Consider the following 24833-nt stretch of genomic DNA (forward strand, 5'->3'; position numbering starts at 1 on the left):
AGGCACCGAAAGCTTCATATACGCAGATGATTGCGTCATTACCGCTCACGCAGACAGCTTTGAAGCTGTTGAACAGAATCTGTCAGAAGCCCTCGAACAGCTTGCCACCTAGTATAAGGGGAACCAGCTCAAACCCAACCCAGGGAAAACCCAAACCTGCGTCTTCCACCTAAAGAACAGACAATCTGCAAGAAGACTACAACTTAACTGGGAAGGAGTGCCCCTGGAACATTGCGAAACACCAAAATACCTAGGCGTCACCTTGCATAGAGCACTCACCTATAAAAAGCACTGCATGAGCACTAAACACAAAGTAGCCGCAAGAAACAACATTGTGCGCAAACTAACGGGTACTACATGAGGGGCACAGCCTGCAATAGTGAGAACCACAGCTCTTGCTTTGTGCTGTTCAACAGCGGAGTACGCGTGCCCAGTGTGGTACAATTCTAGCCACAACAAGCAAGTGGACATACCGCTTAATGAACCCTGCCGCATCATCACAGGATGTCTGAGATATCCCGACTGATAAATCGTACTGCCTGGCAGGAAAGTAGCGGCCAGGAAAGTAGCGGCCAGGAAGGAAAAGACAAAGGTGTTGACCCACCTGCCCACCCGCTGTACAAACACCAGCCAGCCCGCCGTCGACTAAAATCTAGAAAAAGCTTCCTGCACACAGCAGGAAACATCGTCGGGACACCGCAGCAAGTGGGGCTAGCAATGTGGCGAGAAGAAAACGCGCACCTTGGGGAATGGTTAGTCCCAAACGAAGAACTCCCTCCCGGCCATATGGAAGGATGGACGACATGGAAGTCTCTTAATAGGCTGCTCTCTGGTGTCACACGATCCAGAGAGAATGTGCGCAAATGGGGCCTCTCAAATGAACCGGCGCTGTGTGACTGCGAACACACTCTAACCACCACCCACCTCACGCAGTGTGTGCTGTGCCCGAGCACCTGCACCGTGAAGGATTTGATGAACGCCACCCCGGAAGCGCTGGACGTGGCCAGGTTCTGGTCCAAGACTTCACAAAATAAAAAACAATTTGACCCTGCTTATATATCTGTATACTTTTATACTCTTTTTGTATTTGTTATATACTTCATATGTATGTGGTAATTATTCTGATTTTATGTACGGTGCTTCTGACACGATTAAATAAATAAATAAAGATGTAATAACTGACATAAGAAGAGCCTTTTTCCTGTGGCGCCAAAATGTCCGGTGTAGGTACACCGCTACCGACGATGAGTCGTTGAGTGGGCGTTGGTTTAGACTGAAGTTGAAATGGTTCAAACGGCTCTGAGCACTATGGGACTTAACATCTTTGGTCATCAGTCACCTAGAACTTAGAACTACTTAAACCTAACTAACCTAAGGACATCACACAACAGCCAGTCATCACGAGGTAGAGAAAATCCCTCACCCCGCGGAGAATCGAACCCGGGAACCCGGGATTGAGGTTGAACTTGTGATAAACAAGTATACAGTAAAGCATTCACGCTGCAACTGAAGAGCGTGTTTTTCGAAACTGGGTAATACTGAAGAAGCGAGTTTCTGGGGTAGGCGATGAACAGATGCCGCGTGTAAGACGGGGCTGGGAGCCCGTGGCCCACGGCCGCCGGATCGCAGGCGCGGGAGCGGCTGTTTGCTCCGCTGACGGCCGCTTCCGGCGCCCTCCGCCCCGCACTACCTGTCCCTTGGCGCCCAGACCTCTTCCTGTCCCCCCCCCCCCCGCCCCCCCCCCCCCCACACCGCTACCACCAGCAACGCCAACACGGAGCACGAGCCGACGACGCCGGTGTGTAAACCCGCCTCGGCGCTACGGCACGAGCTGTGCTCGCAGCCGAGGAGTGATGGCCGGAAAGGACCACTGTGCACCTCACACTTCCGCTGCGGACTCTGTGTGCGCCGCAACCACGCCGAATCTTTCCGCCTCTGAACCTAACCTCACTACTATTCTCATCACTGAGACCTGCACCACAACCTCTTGCTATTCGAGTAATAATGGAATTTCAGGTGAAATACCCCGACGGGCGCTGATGCCCATTGATACCGCGAGACTGGATGCTGTCTAGTGGCGTTTGAGGATAAGTACGAGGGTCACTCCAGGACAAATGCACACTATTTCTTTTAAAATCCATCTTCTATTCTACGTGTTTGAAAGTTTTACAGTGTGTAGATACATCCTTTAGGAACAATATTTTCATTTCTCCACATAATTTCCATCCCTCTCAACGGCCTTACGCCATCTTGGAACCAGCGCCTGTATACCCGCACAGTAAAATTCTGGACCAACCTGTTGGAGCCACTGTTTGGCAGCGTGCACAAGGGAGTCATCATCTTCAAACCTTCTTCCACGAAGAGAGTCTTTCAGTTTCCCAAAGAGGTGATAGTCAAATGGAGCCAGGTCAGGACTGTAAGGCGTGTGTTTCAGTGTTGTCCATCCGAGTTTTGTGATCGCTTCCATGGGTTTTTGACTGACATGTGGCCGTGCACTGTCGTGCAACAGCAAAACATGCTGCTTTTGCCGATGTAACAATGGAAAATTGTACTGAAATGCAGGAGGATCTGCAGCGAATTGACGCATGGTGCAGGGAATGGCAATTGAATCTCAATGTAGACAAGCGTAATGTGCTGCGAATACATAGAAAGAAAGATCCCTTATCATTTATCTACAATATAGCAGGTCAGCAACTGGAAGCAGTTAATTCCATAAATTATCTGGGAGTACGCATTAGCAGTCATCTAAATTGGAATGATCATGTAAAGTTGATCGTCGGTAAAGCAGATGCCAGACTGAGATTCATCGGAAGAATCATAAGGAAATGCAATCCGAAAATAAAAGAAGTAGGTTACAGTACGCTTGTTCGCCCACTGCTTGAATACTGCTCAGCAGTGTGGGATCCGTACCACATAGGGTTGATAGAAGAGATAGAAAAGATCCAAGGAGAGCAGCGCGCTTCGTTACAGGATCATTTAGTAATCGCGAAAGCGTTACAGAGATGATAGATAAACTCCAGTGGAAGACTCTGCAGGAGAGACGCTCAGTAGCTCGGTACGGGTTTTTGTTGAAGTTTCGAGAACATACCTTCACCGAGGATTCAAGCAGTATATTGCTCCCTCCTACGTATATCTCGCGAAGACACCATGAGGATAAAATCAGAGAGATTAGAGCCCACACAGAGGCATACCGACAATCCTTCTTTCCACGAACAATACGAGACTGGAATAGAAGGAAGAACCGATAGAGGTATTCAAGGTACCCTCCGCCACACACCGTCATGTGGCTTGCGGAGTATGGATGTAGATGTGCTCGAACACGACTCAGTCGAGCTTGACGTTTCTTCAGTGTCGTCACATTTGCATCAGAATTTATGGTGGTTCCGCTTGGCATGACGTCCACAAGCTAGAGTCCTTCGGAATCGAAACACACCGTATCCGTAACTTTTCCAGCAGAACGTGTGGTTTTGAATTTTTTTTTTATTGGGTGAATTTGCATGATGCCACTCCATTGATTGCCTCTTCGTTTCTGGTGAAAAATTATGGAGCCATGTTTCACCACCTGTCACAATTCTTCCAAGAAATTAATCTCCACCATTCTCATACTGTTCCAAATGTTCGCTGCACGCCGTTTTTCTTGTTCCTTTGTGAGCCACTGTCAACATACTGGGAACCCACCTGGTAAAAACCTTTTTTAACGCCAACACTTTCAGTATTCTTCAAACACTTCCTTCCCCTATCCCAACGTAGCGTGGCAATTCGTTCACTGTGATGCGTCTGTCAGTAGTCACCAATTCGTTAACCCTCTGCACATTGTCTGCAGTGTGTGCAGTACGAGGCCTGCTGCTGCTAGGACAATCCTCAATATTGCCGTGCCCGCTTTCATCATGTAACCTGCTTACCCACCGACGAACTCTACTGCGATAGACAGCAGCATCTCCATACACCTTTTAACCTCTTGTGGATTTCTCCCACTGTCTCGTTTCCACAGCACAGGAATTCTATGACAGCACGTTGCTTCTGACGAACGTCAAGTGTAGCACCATCTTGAAGACATGCTGTGACGGCGCCATTCACGGGAACAGGTTGAACTAAGTTTGAAAACAAGCGGGAAAGATGTATTACACACTGTAAAACTTTTACACATGCGGAATGAAAACTGTATTTTTACGAAAATAGTGTGTATTTCTTTTCGAGTGGCACTCGTATATAACCGGAGATGAATGGGGAATCATTCTGGCTGTGATAGGGAAGCCTACTGGCATAAGCGACTTTGACGAGGCACAGGTTTTATCGCTCTGCACCAGAGAATGAACTTGGAGGGCGTAGGCTTGCCCATTCTATAAAGCAGGATAGGGGGCTATCTGTGGCAAAACTGATAACAGAGAAAGGGAAGTGGGCCGGCCGGGGTGGCCGAGTGGTTCTAGGCGATACAGTCTGGAACCGCACGACCGCTACGGTCGCAGGTTCAAATCCTGCCTCGGGCATGGATGTGTGTGATGTCTTTAGGTTAGTTAGGTTTAAGTAGTTCTAAGTTCTAGGGGAGTGATGACCTCAGAAGTTAAGTCCTATAGTGCTCAGAGCCATTTGAACCATTTGAAAGGGAAGTGGGGTAAGATCGGGTAGTCAGTACTCCAACGCCCTTTGGAGCTAAACTATGTGACCTAGAGATTGTGAGATTTAGCAAAAACAATCATTTTTAACGGGATACAATACATTACTCTTGAAGGGTTGCAGCCCCAGTACTTCATTAAAAGGGAACGTATGCAAAGTTGTAATTGCTTTGAAAAAATCCTTATAAAGACCAAAGTTGTCAAGGCAATGTAACTACATTTGGCACAGTTGTAGAGGAATGTTACATGGATACAAACAAACGTTTTCATGCTTATTGAAGTTATACGGTTTTAATTACAAACAGCTGAAATTTTTTCAACAAGCTGAGTACAAGTATTCCTTTTTTGAAAAATCTGTCACAACGAAATTAATGTATTTTTGGAGAAACTTTGCAAATATCTGTGGAAGAGAATTCTCTTTTGCTAGACTTTTACAGCTCTGCAAATTTCTGTGAAAAAAATATGCAAAATGCTTTACTGCTGTAATAAATGAAAGTTCCTTCCACAGAATGTTTCACTGTAGTATTGACTAAGTGCATGCTAAATTTAAGTACTATAATGTGTGATTTGTAAGAGACAGATACATAAGGTTTCCAAAATGTAAGTTACGGGCAACGTGAATCAGAAGCATGACAGAGTTTGTATTAACCCTTACCTTATCTGGGTGTACTAGTGAAAACCACATGCATTCTCCTTTTCACCCTCAAGCAGTCTTTCCTTTGCTTGGTTAATGTGAACTCAGTAAGAATAATGTCAGCTACATAAGCTCTCCTGTTACCGGTTTCCTTCAGTATCGACAGTGTGAAAGCTGCTGTATCAAATCCTGGCTTCTGTAGAGACAGTAGCTGCCAAGATTAGCACAATTAAAAACTAAATGAGCTTCCTTCGCTGCAACTTCAACAGCAGTTATGGAAAAAAATGTCTTCAGGCTTGGTTTTCCTTTCAGAAAGTTGTAACTTTCATTAGGATTTTTAGTTTTTTCATGCACACGCTTTTGTAGAAGTTCTGGATCTGCTAAACACGGAAATATCCCCCATATTGCGACTGCATAAAACTGGAAGAAATCGTCGCAGGAATGAATAATATGAGGAAATATAGAAGAACAAAGTAGGGGCGTGGCCCCGTGCAAGATTCTGTTAATTATTATTTTTATAACACTTAGGAGTGGAATTGGAACGTAATATTCAGGAACTGAAACCTCAATATCGTGTAGTAAATGAAGATCCAATAAACATTTTTTCACAATTTTAGTCGCTTTCGCGTACTTGCCCCATAATGAGAGGTTCTTTTACAGAAAAAGACAAATCATCCGGTCTTACCTCACTATTGGGGTAAGAGCAGGAGCACATGCTACCGTTAGGGGAGCGTAGCAAAACATTTTCAGAGGGAAAGCAGAAGGAATGTTTGTTGCAGTATAATTTAATGAGCAATATTATTCGAAAAATTCACACGTAAAGTAACAGTCCTCCTCAGCGGTTCCAATATAGCTTTCTTGGGCACATCCAAGACATTTTCCCCACTGAATCCAACCGTCTCCTTCTTCTTCACAGTGCTAGCAATTGACGTCTGATTTGTTTTTATAGTCTTCATCCATACAGTCATTATCGTAGGACTGAGAATTTTTTGATGAAATTTCTTTTTTGTGGTGGTTATTCACATGCGTCTCTTTTTGGCTGATCTGCTTTGACCTCTTTTTCTGATTTTTCGCGTCTTTAAAAAACAACTTTCTCTTGCTTTATACAATTTTCTCGTGTATTTTTTTCTTTTCTTTTAATTGGCATTCCAATTCAGCTTTATAAGATGAGGATTTAAAACGAGTTTCCCCCTTATTTTACCATTTCTTTCTGTTTTCCTGTTTGCAATTTGAAGTGATTGCATTATCCCATTGGATGATACAGCAAACACTGACGACGTATCCAAGGCGTGACTCCCAAAAGCTTCTGGTTCCCAACTTTTAGAGCAGCAATGCTCATTCGCAAACGATTCAACATTCTTGTTTTCTAAAAAATACCGAGGCTTAATTAGAGTTTCGGGTTTATTCTTTGTTTGTGGTGTACGATTTTATGTTGCAGCTGGGTCTTCTTCTGTAATGAGATTCGCCTGTGGAGGTGAGATCTTTTCTAGAGTAGGGTCTTCTTATAGAAATAGGTTCTCTTCTGGAACGGTAGGATCAGGGCAAACAAGTGGTCCAGAAACAATTCTGTCGAGTGGTGGAAAAATACGTCTTTTTTTAGCCCGTCTACTGCAGGTTGCATTCCCTTTGAGAAAACAGTACCAAATAATGTGGCTACTTTATGAAAGGCCATAGCCCTTCCAGCCATCGATGAATTCCTTGGCTGTAATAGATGTTCAAAGGAGCTATGAAGATCACGTTTAGTGGCTGCATTCAGTGGGAACAATGTGGTGGGAAACCCAACAGAGTAACATGATTTCCTCGGGCCAAGCTGATCAGATGGAGTCTCTTCCTATGTGACACATGCCCTTCCCAAATCAAGAGAATTCGGTTACCATTAGATGGCTTGTTTGTAGTGCAATATTATATGGTCGGGCAAGACCGGCTACTGCTCACTTAACGTACCCGTTCTTACCCGAAGAGCAGAGGTTATGAAAACGGAACAAAAGCACGCTATTGCAGAACCAAATCGGTGTTGTATGCTAGTGTGTAAATACTAGTCATCTAATTTTCCTGTATAAATAGAAAGTTTACAAGAGTAATGACTATGAGATAATCATAGTTTAAGAACAAAAGAACAAAGTCAATTCATACCGTAAAACAAACTTACCTTCACAGGCGCATTGAACTGAACACCAACAACACGCCTGTACAGTCGCTTTTCCTTCTTCAGTTATTGGCTATGATCGTGTATCTCGTCACCAGAGGGAGTAAATAGTGACATCAGAAATAGGATACCCGATTTCAAGCCACTACCCGCTCACTTTGCCCTACACTGATGGTGCAGACGCGGAACCCACCGTTCAGCGCATATTGTTGGTCATCTGGCTTCGTTGCAGACGACCCATACATGTCCCCATGTTATCCCAACGATATCTTCAATTACAATCTCAATAGGCTCGGAATGATCGAGATTGGACTATGGTTCTATGGAACCGTGTCAACATATGATTATACAGCCAACCGGTTGCAAACAACTGGATGTACATGACCTAGGTTTCGACACGTACTAAAGATGTCTTCATCAGAATGTAATTTTGAGAAACCCTATAAAATAGCACATAGAAAATTTAGTATGACAAAAGAACACATTATCCAAGGTGTCAATTGTCATGACATACAAAAGTTACTTAGGTAAAATTTCATTGCGAGAAAGCGTCAGAATTTTTGAGCAGTTATGCTCAAGCCAAAAATAAAATAAAACACTTTGCAGCCTTTGCTACGTGTGGCTTCCTGGGAACAACATCCGACTGATAGACCAAGTGACTTACATTGCTGCCACGAAAACAATACAAGTTGCGCCGCCTTTCGGGCGCGGATAGTGACGTGTGCCCATTTGAAACATTGTAACAGAAATAATAGAAAAAAATACGAAGGAAGAGTGCTTAATGCATTTTTGAAAACACACAGTAGTCGAGCAGGTTAAGTACCACTAAGAGCCATCTATTAGGCTTTACAGAAGTTACTATTACGTAAAGCACAGAATAACTTAGAAAAGCTATACAAACAGAGGTACAGTTCAGTATCTGCATGAAGGTATTGTGTATTGTGTGTATTGAACCTGGGTTCTAGTAACGACGGAGTGGCTCCGTCCCCGATGTAGCCCTCAGTGGTTCACAACCCCACAACTGGCTACAGGAGTCCACCCACCTTACCGCCACCCCACACCGAACCCAGGGTTATTGTGCGGTTCGGCCCCCACTGGACCCCCGGACCCTCCTCCCCCACTCCCCACGGGAACGTTTTATACCAGACGAGTGTAACCCAAAATGTTTACCTGGTAGAGTAATTATTGTGTACGCGTACGTGGAGACAATGTTCGCTCAGCAATCGCCGACATAGTGTAACTGAGGCGGAATAAGGGGAACCAGCCCGCGTTCGCCGAGGCAGATGGAAAACCGCCTTAAAAACCATCCACAGGCTGGTCGGCACACCAGACCTCGACTCTAATCCGCCGGGCGGATTCGTGCCAGGGACCGACACGCCTTACCGCTCGAGAAGCAGCGCGTTAGACCACGCGGTTCGCCGGGCGGGCTGCATGAAGGTGAACATGCTAGCACATATCTATAAGATTCGAAGAAAATGATGTTTCGGAACCGTGTCACTCGTCGGATGAATTGAATTTTTTGTTACACTATGTCGATTGTCGTTTCTGACATCGTCATCCAGGCGAATGGCTGCCAGAGACATGTACCGCGCCACAAACTCAGACTGTTGCGTACATTATTAAGCTACGGAGTACAACCACCTGGACTTTCATGGAACCTGTGGCACTAATCAAACGCGCTCATGACAGCCGTGGAATACCTGGTGGACATTACTGCAGACAACTTGCATCCCTTCAGGCTTCATATCTTGCCATACGGCGATGGCTTCTTCAGGCAGGATAACGGCTTACTACAGTGGTTTCCGCAGAATTCTAGTTACGTTGATGTCTTCACCACCAAATTCAATTGATGAGAACGCGATGGAACACCTGGGACACTTTCGGTCGCCAACTTCACGCCGGCCGCTGTGGCCGAGCGGTTGTAGGCGTTTCAGTCTGGGACCGCGCGATCGCTACGGTCGCAGGTTCGAATCCTGCCTCGGGCATTGATGTGTGTGATGTCCTTAGGTTAGTTAAGTTCAAGTAGTTCTAAGTTCTAGGGGACTGATGACCTTAGATGTTAAGTCCCATAGTGCTCAGAGCCATTTGAACAATTTTTTTGAACCAGCTAACTGCGTGCCCACAAACTAGCGGCCCGTATTTTAAGGGAACTGCATGACCTGTACGTGGACATCTCGTGGCACATATCTCCGTATATCTAACAGGCACTTGTAAAAGTCATTAGATGCAGACACGCTGATGTACTGAATTGCAAAGATGGACAGACGCGCTACCAAGCAGGCTGTCGTAATGTAGCGCCTTATCTGTATATAATGGAAATGATACTGAATAACAGTGTCACAGTGGTATTCACGTCCTAAAGATATCTCCTGACTGGAAGCATGAACTTGAAATTGACAGGATTCGTGATATTTTTAAGCCAACAACTACACAAGAGATTAAAGTCTCTTATCTGAGGTCACCGTAAAGGTTGCATCATGTTTCACTTCATGCCTCTACTTCTTACAAGAAGATTTTACTTGTAGGACATACAGACAAGATATTCTGCCCGCAATACTCTTTGAGTGGAAAGTGTAGTCTGTGGCTGTATACTCTATCTGTAGCAACTCTAAACTAGAATAAAAGTTTCCCGAAATACTGCGCCCAATAATTAATCCATTTTGTTGGTTGTTGACTCCGTGGCTGTGGATCACATTATTTTAAGAAATATAGCAACTCTTTCACTTCCTTTTCCTTTACGGCAACATACGTTTCAGGCTTTCACCCATATTCAGTTAGCATAATACATACTCAGTCTTCAGTTGTACATTGTTAAAACGTGAAAGTTAATTTAGATAACGCAGCTGGCCTGTGCAGTGTATTTACCTAATACACTTCGCTAGTTGTATATTTTTAATATATTACTCATTAAATGTATTTACTTTATACTCTGCTTGAAGTTGTTCCAAATTTCGCCTTTATAATCGTAGCATAAACACTTTTCACTAAGATTTTGCACAGAAAAGCGTAGTATCCACGATGCTGCCGACTGAAATATTCGTTTACATCGGAATATTGTATCTATCGTAAAAACTATATTTTACTTACACGTTATGAAAGGACTATTTCTAGGTTAAGCCCACGTACGCGTAAAATCTTTTATAATAATCAACATACGCATTTAACCAGTCGCTACTGCACTTTATAAATAACCATACAGCCACTCAGCACATTCATGCTAAGCAGTTATAATTTTTTTCAATCATGCAGAAGTTTAAACTAAAATAGTGCTTTCAGAATCTGTCAGTAAGATATAAGTTCGACCATAGACACAATTTTCCACGTAAACAAAAACGTCAGTTGGCCACTTGGCTGATACTTCACTGTTTTTGTCTAAAAAACAGGTGAAAGAAGGAAGTGTGTAGAAGCGTGCTTCGCTCAGCATCTCTTCACGCGACCAGAGGATGTATATCTGTCTATACATTCTCATTACTTTTACTGTACACGTTATCAATATTTAGCTTATGTCCTTGATTATCTACATTTTAGAGGCGTGTAATGGTCTAATGATGATGGTCAAAAGTGAGACACACTACAATTACACTCCTGGAAATTGAAATAAGAACACCGTGAATTCATTGTTCCAGGAAGGGGAAACTTTATTGACACATTCCTGGGGTCAGATACATCACATGTTCACACTGACAGAACCACAGGCACATAGACACAGGCAACAGAGCATGCACAATGTCGGCACCAGTACAGTGTATATCCACCTTTCGCAGCAATGCAGGCTGCTATTCTCCCATGGAGACGATCGTAGAGATGCTGGATGTAGTCCTGTGGAACGGCTTGCCATGCCATTTCCACCTGGCGCCTCAGTTGGACCAGCGTTCGTGCTGGACGTGCAGACCGCGTGAGATGACGCTTCATCCAGTCCCAAACATGCTCAATGGGGGACAGATCCGGAGATCTTGCTGGCCAGGGTAGTTGACTTACACCTTCTAGAGCACGTTGGGTGGCACGGGATACATGCGGACGTGCATTGTCCTGTTGGAACAGCAAGTTCCCTTGCCGGTCTAGGAATGGTAGAACGATGGGTTCGATGACGTTTGGATGTACCGTGCACTATTCAGTGTCCCCTCGACCATCACCAGTGGTGTACGGCCAGTGTAGGAGATCGCTCCCCACACCGTGATGCCGGGTGTTGGCCCTGTGTGCCTCGGTCGTATGCAGTCCTGATTGTGGCGCTCACCTGCACGGCGCCAAACACGCATACGACCATCATTGGCACCAAGGCAGAAGCGACTCTCATCGCTGAAGACGACACGTCTCCATTCGTCCCTCCATTCACGCCTGTCGCGACACCACTGGAGGCGGGCTGCACGATGTTGGGGCGTGAGCGGAAGACGGCCTAACGGTGTGCGGGACCGTAGCCCAGCTTCATGGAGACGGTTGCGAATGGTCCTCGCCGATACCCCAGGAGCAACAGTGTCCCTAATTTGCTGGGAAGTGGCGGTGCGGTCCCCTACGGCACTGCGTAGGATCCTACGGTCTTGGCGAGCATCCGTGCGTCGCTGCGGTCCGGTCCCAGGTCGACGGGCACGTGCACCTTCCGCCGACCACTGGCGACAACATCGATGTACTGTGGAGACCTCACGCCCCACATGTTGAGCAATTCGGCGGTACGTCCACCCGGCCTCCCGCATGCCCACTATACGCCCTCGCTCAAAGTCCGTCAACTGCACATACGGTTCACGTCCACGCTGTCGCGGCATGCTACCAGTGTTAAAGACTGCGATGGAGCTCCGTATGCCACGGCAAACTGGCTGACACTGACGGCGGCGGTGCACAAATGCTGCGCAGCTAGCGCCATTCGACGGCCAACACCGCGGTTCCTGGTGTGTCCGCTGTGCCGTGCGTGTGATCATTGCTTGTACAGCCCTCTCGCAGTGTCCGGAGCAAGTATGGTGGGTCTGACACACCGGTGTCAATGTGTTCTTTTTTCCATTTCCAGGAGTGTATAATTAAAAATATGCAACAAATATTTTTGCGATTAGAATTTATTATTTCTTATGAATTTCAATACAGATCGTTGTGTTTCCAATTTTATTATAATAATTAATTTAAGTTACAAATCAAATTTAATATAAACATAGTATTGTGAATGAAGTCGTGTGAGAGAGATGATGTACGACACACAGGCGATTTTCCGTGCCAGTATTAAGTAATTACAGAGATGAGATTTTTTGGGCTTAAGCAGTATGCTGAATTGACTGTAATAATACTTTGCTTTTAGTTTCAAGCTGTAACCCCTCTCCTCCACGCGCGATTCCCTAAAGAATCGAACTCCCATACATAAAACAGCTCTCATTATCAAACACTGGAAGAGTATAGTCTGGGTAATTTGAGCACCGTGAGTTATGCTGCCTCAAGTATGTACACAGTTTCTGACTATAATACTTGACTTATTGTGTTAAATCTTTAAAGTAAGATTGTACCTCTTAATGAAGCAGATTGTGACAGCATTTAAAATTTTCAAATTCACCAATAATTATATAAAATAGTGAAATACAAATTTTTGTTGCCCTTTGAAGCCATTAGTAAGGGAAACTCACAAATAGTATCTCAGCGGCGGGGTCACCATTTTAGCTACTCAATAATGTAAATATCATACAGCAACAAAAATGTATCTCACCTCCAAAAAAACATCAACACACCAAATATGGAAAAAAGGTTACAGAAACTCTTTGGAATGTCGTTGTGTCTCCGTTTTACGTGCCGCATTCGGATGTACTTGTGACGGTGTACTATTTCTTCTGCAGGGGAACGTCGGACAAGCGCAAGCTGCACGTGAAGCGGCCGATGAACGCGTTCATGGTGTGGGCGCAGGCGGCGAGGCGTAAGTTGGCCGAGCAGTACCCGCAGCTGCACAACGCCGAGCTCAGCAAGACGCTGGGGAAGCTCTGGAGGTGGGTCTGCCTGCCTGCTCTCGTCGCACCACTTGACTCTCGTCGCCGCTTAAGATTCACTCTTTAAAACATTAAGACTGTAGTCCAAACCCACACGAAATTCTGACAGCCTACTGTGTGTGACAAAGACCTTATTGTTGTGCTATAGTTACTCGGTTTACAAGTTGTTGATTAGTAGCATCAGCCTCTTTTTCCCGTGGCGACTAGAGTTCAATATCAGTTGTAGATCGGCAAGTACTATGGATCATCTGTGTTGAATATTTGTTTCGATGAAAGATAAATAATGGTCTTCAGAAAAACGTTCTGTAACGACAAGCGCTCTACGTGACTATCGACATTTCATATTTTGGAAAGTATATTCGGGGATGACGAACTCCTTTCAGTCTGTAAATATGTTGAGGGGGACACCCTCTGTCACGACATTCTTAGATTGGGCGTTTTAGAACGGTGGCGTCATTGTTTATTTGGATTGTTCTTGGTAGTCTAATTAGTTATTCAACCCATTAGCCAACAGTGCAAGGTGTATCCATACTCCAGTAGGACACCCCGCATGACCATAACCACGAAAATCTGGAAACTATTCATGTCTCCAAAAATTGTTTACTGCCCTTCTCAGTTCTCTCTCTCTCTCTCCTTTATTTTTTGTTTTCAACCTTCTTCTGAGGAACCAATATACTAATCGCTAATCAGTCCCAGTCCTCGCCTCTACTTTACCTTGATACTATATGAAATAAAATCGTTATAACTTCTGAACAGTTTGCGTTACGACGTTCAAACTGCACTGTTCGCCGCAGGGCATGACGGGAATTAGTATGCGCATGTCCACACGCCATGTCGTTCTCAGCCACTTTCATTTGGGTGGGTTCGTAAATAAGTAAACTTGGCACATTTGGGGGACAGAATCAGCATTTCGCGACCGAAAAGTCTCTTCACCCTCAACGGGTGACTGTGTCCAGTCACGGAATAATAGGTGCGATATTGTTTGACGGCACAGTGACTACCGAACGCTACGTGAAGGTTTTGGAACATGATTTCATGCCCACTATCCAAATTGACCCCGATTTCTACATGATGTGGTTCATGCGAGACGGAGCTCCACCCCATCGAAGCAGGACAGTGGTTGATGTCCTGGAGGAGCACTTCGGGGACCGCTTTCTGGCTCTGGGGTACCCAGACGCGCCCTCAATTGGCCGCCATATTCTCCGGATCTGAACGCATGCGACGCCTTTTGTGGGGCTATATTAAATACAAGGTGTACAGCAATAACCCCTAAACCATTGCTGGGCTGACAACAGCCATTCAGGAGGTCATCGACAGCATCGATATTCCGACACTTCAGCAGACCGTGCATAATATCGCTATTCGTTTGCGCCACGTCATCGCCAATGATCGCAGGCGTATCGAACATACCATAACCTAAATCCGAATATCTGTAGTGACGTTTACATGTTGAGTAAAGTGTGTGCACGCCGTAGTTTGTAATTAATTTACGATTTTTTTGTATAGTTCAATAATTGTCACCCTTTAGGTAATGGGTTGCACAACTAATTACGAAGATCCTTTGACCCCACCGTTCTCCAATTCTGACGTCCACAATTCCGTAATTGTACCTTTCCGGATATGGATTCCCTCTTGAATAATTAGCAGTTTGCCTTCATACAACACACTAACCTTTGTCAGTATCTTCTAAGCTTCTTCTTCTTCTTCTTCTTCTTCTGCATTTCCATGTTTAGGAACTTGTGCATGTCCCGTCTTCACTTTTCACGACTATCTCGTTCTACGTCTTCTGTCTTCCTAGGTTCCTTCTTCCTCTAGGCTGGTAAATCATCGCCTGTAGTTGATTATGTTTTATTTTCTTCGGTCTTTTCAGTAAAATTATGAACATCTAGTTGTGTCCTAATATCACCATTCCTTATACGGTTTTAGCTGGTAATACTTCTAACCTTCCTGAGAAATTTCCACAGCTTGTAATTTATCTCATTTCTTTCGGGATCCGTAACTGACTACTGTGGGGCATAGAAGCGTCGCCGCGTTTTTTTTTTAATTTAATTTTGTCTCCTTCCGTATTTTGTTTTGGCTTCTTTTATTTATTATTACGCATATTTATTAACATTTATTACTCTCATTTTTCTGCATTCTTGAAGGTTATACCGCATCTAAACAATTATAGCTGCAGACCTGCTCATTAGATATTATTATTATTTTTGAGTGAGGTATTTCCCGTGATGAGCCAGGATTTTAGTTTCGAATGTTATATTCTCTATTCCTTATGTGATGTAGTTTATACACTCTCTAAACACGCCACTGCATTCGGTCTTGCTTTAAAACCATTCTCAAGATTTATGATTCGCACTCACTTTGCGTGCAGCTGTATATGTTGTCTAATAAGGAATGCCCAGTAGTGCAGTAGCTCATAATGGTCGTTGTGAATTCAAAGTGCGGCAGTCGACATTTACCTGTTTGAATGTAAAAATTAAGAAAGTATTGGTAATTACTCTTTTACTTTAAAGAGGTACAGAGTTTAGAGGAACAAGAGATTATAAGAGTGTGGAATATACAGTATACACTGAAGAAAAATGAAGCGCAAAACCAAGTAGTTGTGCGACATAAACGAAAGTTGGTACGCTTGTTCCTACATCTGAAGGACGACGTCTACTCAGATTTCGCGCCAGTCGTATGACAGTGGCGCTAGTGGCGCCACTGTGAGAATGCAAACCAGGTTTGCTTTAAATACACGCTGTAACGGTTGCGGGCGTTATTTACCTTAGGTTAGATGTGCTGAATCAGCCAAGAATGCCTTTAAGGCGACAAAGACGCCGTTATTGACACCTCACTGACTTTGAACGACGCCGTGTAATACGGCTACGCGAAGCTCCATGTTCCTTCTGCCATAATGCAGAAAGACTGCTGGCAGCAGTGGTCACGAGCAAGTACTGTCGCAAGATGACCAGGCTACCTAGAGGAAGAGCATCGTGTTCGGCGTATGGCTGTGGCGCGTCGTACTGCGTTTGCAGCAGCAATCCGAGCGGCAGTTGGCACCTCAGTGACACAATGAACCGTTACAAATCCGTTACTTTAAGGATAGCTCCGAGACAGACGCCCTGTAGCGTGCATTCCATTGACCCAAACCGCTGCCACCTGCGACTTCAGTCGTGTCAAGCGAGAGCTCTTGGAGGGCATGGTGGAGGTCTGTTGTGTTTCCTGATAAAAGTTGGTTCTGCCTCAGTGTCAGTGATGGCCGTGCGTTGGTGAGAAGAAGGCTAGCTGAGGGCCTGCAACCAACCTGCGTTCCTCAAAAGCAGTGATGCTCACATAATACTAGGTACAGATAGCTGGCTGAAACTTGAATTTGACACCAGTGAGATTTTTGGGGAAAATTTAAGGGAAATGATGGTGGTATATTCGTCGCAGTAGACAAGAAACTCAAATCCACCGAGCTAGAAATTGAAGTTACATGTGAGATTTTTTGGGGAAGACGATATTATTGGTGGGCATACAACGATAATTGGACCCTTCTATCGCCCATCAGACTCATCTTCTGAAGTAACCGAAAACTTTAGAGAAAACCTCAGTTCACTTGTACTTAAGTTCCTCAATCATACTGTAATCATCGATGGAGACTTTTATCATACAACAGTCAAATGGGAAAATTACAGTTTCATTGGTGGTGGGCCTGATAAGACATCCTGTGAAACATTACGAATTTCCTTCTCTGAAAATTACCTAGAACAGATATTTCGGAAGCCGGTTCATGATTGAAATATATTGTACGTAACTGCCTCTTTGAGGATGTCCACATCGAAATTGGTATCAGTGATCATGACGCACTTGTGGCAACAGTGATTACCAAATTACGAAGTACAATTGAAAGAAGTTAAAAGATATGTATGTTCAGTAAACTACATTCAAAAATCAGCAGTATCATATCTCAGTGAGGAACCTGAAACTATCAGCACAGGGCAGGTGCATGTGGAAGAACTATGGCTCACGTTTGAAAGAATAATTGACCATGCACTGGATAGATACGGACCAAGTAGAAGAGTTCGTAATGGGAGGGACCTTCATGGTATACAATCACTGTAAGGAAACTTCTAAAAAACAGACGTCACAGCATAACAGGTGTAAATCAAAGCATAGAGCTATAGATAGAGAGATGCTGGATGAAACGCGTTTGGCTGTCAAGACAGTAATGTGTGAAGCCTTCAATGACTACCACAGCAGAATATTGTCAAACTATCTGCCACAAAACGCAAAGAAATTCTGGTCGTATGTAAAGGCTGTTAGTGGCAATAAGTTAGTGTCCAGCAAATAGCGAAAGAGACAGGCACTGAATAGAGGGTATCAAAGCAGAGACTGAAATGATTGACTTCGTTTTCAAACTTTCCTTTACAAAGGAAAACCCAGGAGAACTGCCCTGATTTAATCCTCGTACCACTGAAAAGATGAATGCAGTAAGCGTTAGTGTCAGTGGTGTTGAGAAACAGCTGAAATCGTTAAAATTGATAAAAGCTCCAGGGTACAATTCAGAATCTGTACTGAATTTGCGGCTGAGTTAGCCCCTCTTCTAACAATAATCTATCGTGGATACCTCGAACAAAAACCGTCCCTATTTCTTGGACAAATGCACAAGTCACATCCTTCTGTAAGAAGGGTAGTAGAAGTGATCCACAGAATTACCGTCCAGTATCTTTGACATCAGTTTGTTGCAGAATTTTAGAACATTTTCTGAGCTCGAACGTAATGAGGTATCTCGAACAGAATGACCTCCTCAATGCTAACCAGCATGGATTTCAAAAACATCGATCATGTGAAACCGAACTTCCACTTTTCTCACACGACATACTGAAAACGAAATTTCGTGGGGCCGTCGGGTAGACCGGTCGTGTGGTACAAGTCTTTTTAGTTGACGCCACTTCGGTGACCCGCGCGTCGATGGGGAAGAGGTTATGATGTTGAAGATAAGGCAACACCCAGTCCCTGAGTGGAGAAAATCTCTGACCCAGCCGGGAATCGAACCCTGGCCCTGTAGCAGGACATTCCGTCGCACTGACGGTGGATACATGACATACTGAAAGCTTTTGATGAAGGCAGTCAGGTAGATGCATTATTTCTTGATTTCCGAAAAGCATTTAGCTCAGTACCTACGCTTATTGTCAAAAGTACGGTCATCTGGCGTATCAAGTTACATTCATGACTCGATTGAGGACTTTTTGACAGGGAGGACGCAGCATGTTGTCTTAGATGGAGATTCATTGTCAGATGTAGAAGTAATTTCGGGTGTGCTAAGAAAGTTTCAAGTACTGGTTTTACATGATGATTCTAGGAATATACTACATCCCCCTACGTATCGCTCACGTAGAGACAAGATTAGAATAATTACAGCACACACACATGCATTCTAACAAACGTTCTTCTCGCCCTCCATACTGCGAACTAACATCCCAAAGATGTTCAGGCTCACATGCGGTTGGCTCAAACTCGTCTAGGGGTTGAACCGCACGTGTCGCATTACACTCCCTAAATTAGACACTTGTGACCCTTTGGTTAAATTGTCTGGCTGATAGCAAGTTTGCGAAATTGCATGAAACAAAGTTAATGTAATAATAATATAGAGAACTAAATTAACGACCCATAAATGATCTAGGTCACACAGTTGTGATTTGGTTAGAATAATGTTTATCTAGAAATAAAACTAATAGAGACAGTAGTCGTATTTAGGTTTACTATTAAACTCGAGCTCTTATCCATTTGACACAGTTCGATCATTCACAATCTCATCACGAAACACAGGTCCAATACTCCAACTCGACATTCACACGAAAGTTAGAGTTCTCACCAGGCGCGCGGCTGCTCACCGCTCAGATACCGCACAACGCGAAATTTTCTAAGTCGTTTCACTTCCTAGCTGCCTAAAGACCGACTGTCCGCTTTCGCGTCTCAATCCGAACTGTACCCTTTGGTGTCTCGAGCCGAACTGTCCGCTTTCGTGTCTGCATCAGCACTGTCCCTCTGCCCGTCCCTGGCAGCGTTCCCCGCGCGCCGAATATCCTCTCTCAACTGACTAGGGCAGTTCCCTTTCCTGAAGCCGTCCATCTGAATGGCTATTCAGGTTGTTCTACATTATTTTACATTTTAACATAGTTAAATAATCAAAGCTTGACCACTTTCACGTTCTAAATAAAGTAACAATAATATCCATTACATAATAAACGTTAAATTCTTTTACATAAAACCGCCGGCCGCTGTGGCCGAATGGTTCTAAGCGCTTCAGTCTGGAACCGCACGACCACTACGGTCGCTATTTCGAATCCTGCCTCGGGCATGGATGTCTGTGATATCTTTATGTTAGTTAGGTTTAATTAGTTCTACGGTCTAGGGGACTGATGACTTCAGATTTTAAGTCCCATAGTGCTCAGAGCCGTTTTTTTTTTTTTTTTTGCGTAAAACCAATACCATTTTCCTTCTTAGCTTGGAACGCCACGGCCAGTAGACTTGCACCAACGTGCTTTCTGATAAATAAGTAAAGAACAAAGTAACTATTACGCACTAAACTTTATAACAAATATTCTATTACATAACGATTCAATAAGGTGTCATGCTGTCATCGTTCACTGTGTTTTGTGTGGAGGAAATGATAATCTGATGCTTAACTGAAAATACTGATAATTTAAATTTACTATACTTTTAAACAAATAAAGTTACAGTGTTGATATTTACAACATTGTCATTTCAATGATGCGCTTCTATATGAAATGTCGATCGTTAAGATCGACTAAAGCGTTCAGATTTTAGCATTCAGGTCTTTGTTACAAAACTTGTGAATTTCACTTTAACAGAAAATCCTAAACTATTATAGATATGATCAATATTCAAGTTTTATTGGGATCACCATGAAAGTTTATGAAGGACGGTAGATTAAAATTACTGTGGCTTCATTCCCTGCATTACTAGAGAATTAAATACTATTAAACTCGTGGTGAATCTGTGCGCTTTGTGGCACACGGTCCTGGACGATAGGGTTCGTTTCACAATTCCTGTTGCCTGACTCTTTCGGCCATATATTTAAATGGAAGCGCAATGCTCGTTGACTGACAATACGAGAATGGAACAGGAAGAAACCGTGTAACTAATGAGACGTACCCTCTGCCATGCATTTCATGGCGGTTTGCAGAGTATAGATATAGATATAGATGTAGATGCAGATGCAGACGCAGAACCCATCTACTTGCTAGACAAGCTGCACTTCCACCAGAAGTGATGGGGTGGGGTGCGATTTCGTATGAGAGATTTCTAATCAATGGCATCCCAGTTCACTAGTGAAGAAAAAATTCTAAGTGTCACCCTCCGCAGTAAAGTTTATAGCCACAGTCTTCCGGGACGTGCGAGATGTGATTCTCCTGGGTTTCCTCCAGCAAGGAACCATAAACGCGTTACGCTACTGCGACACCATCACTGAACTCATGTCCGCAATTCGACGAAGGAGACTTCGGCTATTTGCTGAAGGAGCTGTGCTCTTGGGCGACAACGCAAAACCACACGCAGCAATGCTCACACGGGAGTGGGTTAGTCGCGCTGAATCGGAGAGATTGGAACACCCATTCTACAGCCCTGATCTTGCCTCATCGGGCTTTCATCTGTTCTCTGCATTGAAAACTGAACTCTCGGGGTGTCACTTTCAAACCAAAGCTGAGCTGAGCAGGATATGCGGTAGTCCCTTGTTCCGCAGGGTACCGAGATTTGTTAGAGAGGTTTCTTAAAAACCGACTGCTACAGCAAATGTCTCAATGTCGGTGACGACTATATCGAGAAGTAGTGCAGGTATACACTCAGGTGACAAAAGTTGTAGGATAGCGATGTGCACGTATACTAATGACGGTAGTGTCGAGTACACAGGGAAAAAAGGGTGGAGCATTGGCGGAGATGTCATTTGTACTCAGGTGATCCATGTGAAAAAGTCTCCGACGTGATTATGACCGCATCAGGAGAATTAAGAGAGTTTGAACACGGAATGGTAACTGGAGCAAGACGCATAGCACATTCTATTTCGGAAATCGTTCAGCAATTCACCATTCCGAGATCCACAGCGTCAAGAGTGTGCCGAAAATACCAAATTTCAGGTATTACCAGTCACCACGAACACCGCAGTGGCCAACGGCCTTCACTTAACGATCGAGAGCAGCGGTGTAGAGTTGTCAGTGCTAACAGACAAGCAACACTGGGTGAAATAACCTTATAAATCAATGTGGGCCGTACGACGAACGTATCCATTCGGACAGTGCGGCGAAATCTGGCGTTAGTGCGGTACGGTAGCAGGCGAGCGACGCGGGTGCCTTTGCTAACAGCACGGCATCGCCTGCAGTGCCTCTCCTGGGCTTGTGACCATATCGGTGGACCAAAGACGACCGGAAAACCGTGGCCTCGTCAGATGAGTCCATATTTCAGTTGGTAAGAACTAACAGTAGGGTTCGAGTGTGGCGCAGACCCCACGAAGACATGGACCCAAGTTTTCAACAAGGCCCTGCGAAAGCTGGTCGTGGCTCCATAATGATTTGGGTTGTGTTTACATGGAATGAACTGGGCCCTCTCGTCCAAACTACACTAAACATTGACTGCTAATGGCTATGTCTGGCTACTTGGAGGCCATTCTCAGCCGTTCATGTACTTCAAGTTCCAAATAACGATGGAATTTTTATGGATGACAATGGGCCATGTCACAGTGCCACAGTTGTTTGCGATTGGTTTGAAGAACGTTCTGGACAGTTCGAGCGAATGATCCCTCCAGCCAGATCGTACAACATGAATCCCATCGAACCCAATCGAGCCGGCCGGGTGGCCATGCGGTTCTAGGCGCTACAGTCTGGAACCATGCGACCGCTACGGTCGCAGGTTCGAATCCTGCCTCGGGCATTGATGTGTGTGATGTCCTTAGGTTAGTTAGGTTAAAGCAGTTCTAGGTTCTAGGGGACTGATGACCTCAGAAGTTAAGTCCCATAGTGCTCAGAGCCATTTGAACCATTTGACATAATCGAGAGGTCAGTTCGTGCACAAGATCCTGCACCAGCAACGCTTTCGCAATCATGGACGGCTACAGACGCAGCATGGCCCAGAATTTCTGCAGGTGACTTGGAACGACTTGTGAAGTCCGCCCCGTGTCGATTTGCCGCACTACTCCGGCAAAAGCATGTCCGACACGGCATAAGGAGTTCCGATGATTTTTGTCACCTCAGTGTATCGTTCCTCATGTCACGGTGTATTTGCTTTTGGCAATAACGAGACTTACGTTCTGAACGGCCCTCGTATTTAGACCCGTTGATATAGGCACACGTGGCACCCGACCATTGTTCGAGAAAGTTTTCTAAATTACGAGTACTTCAGAACGCTCTAAAGTCAAATGCCTCTCTACGTGGCTCTCTCCTTTCGGTTGTATAGTTCGTAAGAGCTCACCCAGAGGCGCGCGGCCTTCCCTTGCCGCACATGGCTTGTCGGAGGTAGGGGGCGGCTGGTGGCAGCACCCCAAACATGCTCGTTAGGGCACAGGGAGGGAGGGCAGAGAGCGCGCGCACGTGTCAGACCCGCCAACGCCGGCCGCGTTGAGGCTGTTGTGGCTGCCGCCGCCGCCACCACCTGCTGGCCATTTATGAGTGAGGCGCGGCTCCCGAAAAGCTGTGGCCCGCCTTTTAACGAGGATTCGGGGAATCCCGGCGCAGACGCAACAACGGGGCGCTGCCGCGACGACAGCAGCGCGAGGCCAGCACGTGTCCCTCCGGCTGCAGGCGGCGGCCGGGGTGCCCCGCGGACCTGCAGTCAACGACCTCTGACCGCGTAATCCAGCGAGCCATCATCCTGTCGACGGGCGGGAAACCGCCACGTACTATGCTGTCTCGTGAGCACCAGAGCCCATTATTTTCTTTGCGCTGTTTACCTCTTGGCCACACACAAATATGGGCGGTTCTCCGCCAGTCTTCCGAGAAGAAGAACGCGGTCAGCAAAGTTATGGGTTTCACTGACTTGTATGTTTAAAGCTAACAGTAAGCACAAACATAGCGCTGTTTAGCTGTAACTTTCGTAACCATTCCATAAGATTCGCGGCTTTACTTTCAATTGAACGGCTTTCCATTGACGTGTACATGTTAATGGCACACAGCAGGGTACTTTTTGTATAGCTTTAATTTACGATAAGACTTTGATTTGGGCTTTCACCCGTCTTGAAGTACAGTAATATTTTTTATATCTTTGTCCCTATAACTTTTTATCGACAGCAATTTGAATGCTACAGTTGCCTTTTGTTCTGTAATTTATAACTCTTTCAATGTCCGCGTCCGTAGCTGAGCGGTCAGCGTGGCTGCTACCATTTAGGGTCCCGGTTTCAACTTTCTGTACTGACAAGGATTTTTCCTTGGTGGAATGACTGGACCTCGTGGTGACCACTGAGGAGCTACTTGAATGATAAATAGCGGTACCGTGGGCTATAAAGCCAACAACGGCAAGGATGGCTGTGTGCTGACCCCATGCCCTTCCACTCCTCATCAAATGACGACAGTTTGTGAGGATGACACGGCGGTCGGTCGATTCCAACAGGCCCGTTTGAGGCCAGAGCGATGGAGCTATACCTTTTTATATACTTTCCACCAACACTTTCAGATGAACCGCGGGACCTTCCCCGTAATGAAACGAATGTTCAAAGGTTCGAGATCATGCAAGTGGGGGCCGTGGGGCACAACAGTTACGTCAATCGTGGCACAAACAAAAAACCTAACGAGCAACAAAAGTTGACGAAGGGGGTGCACTTTAGTGTTGTAACAAACAAGAATAGTTGGACCGTGTTTGAATTCCTTACTTTCATACTGTCTCCCTCTGATGTGGCCTTCTAAATAAAGATATTTGCTCACGGATGCCATTCGTGCTATACCCTATTCAACAACACCACTGAAATGAATTTTAAAAAAGGGAACAACAAACGTAGCTTTTAATGAGTAATGAATTTGCTCTTTTTGCATTTCAATCTTGACAATGTTTACTGATCCCTTTATGACGTTTATGTTTTGTTTTACATATTATGATCGTTTTATCATACCTCTCGTTAAGTACTTGGTTGATATGAATATGTACTAATCTCTTCTCATTTTACGTTACGGTTACACGACATTCTTCTCTAACGTTGGCAGCAACTCTTACGTAATTAATGGATGCCATAATATAACATTAATCGCCGTACACGTTTTCACTAGCCTTCATTTCAGGCTTTATGTCTTAAATGGTGCTGCTGCACCCGTCGGAGGTTCGAGTCCTCCCTCGGGCATGGTGGTGTGTGTTGTCTTTAGCGTAAGTTAGTTTAAGTTAGATTAAGTAGTGTGTAAGCTTAGCGACCGATGACCTCAGCAGTTTGGTCCCATAGGACTTACCACTAATTTCCATTTTCTTAAATGGTGTGCTCCCTTCAGAAATACGTAATATTGTGCCAAGTAAACCTAGCTTGTCCTGATATAAAG

At 44.8% G+C, this 24833-nt stretch overlaps 1 long non-coding RNA gene across 1 annotated transcript in view; it reads left to right on the forward strand.

The window, feature by feature from the left end:
• Positions 1-24833, forward strand: part of LOC124790109 — a 261771-nt gene that overhangs the window by 128849 nt on the left and 108089 nt on the right. Inside the window, exon 2 of the long non-coding RNA XR_007016225.1 lies at positions 13198-13344. This is a non-coding gene — a long non-coding RNA (uncharacterized LOC124790109). The remainder of the gene's footprint in view (positions 1-13197; positions 13345-24833) is intronic.

Source organism: Schistocerca piceifrons, chromosome 3 (genome assembly GCF_021461385.2).
Source record: "Schistocerca piceifrons isolate TAMUIC-IGC-003096 chromosome 3, iqSchPice1.1, whole genome shotgun sequence".
In the NCBI taxonomy this organism is placed as follows: Eukaryota; Metazoa; Arthropoda; class Insecta; order Orthoptera; family Acrididae; genus Schistocerca; species Schistocerca piceifrons.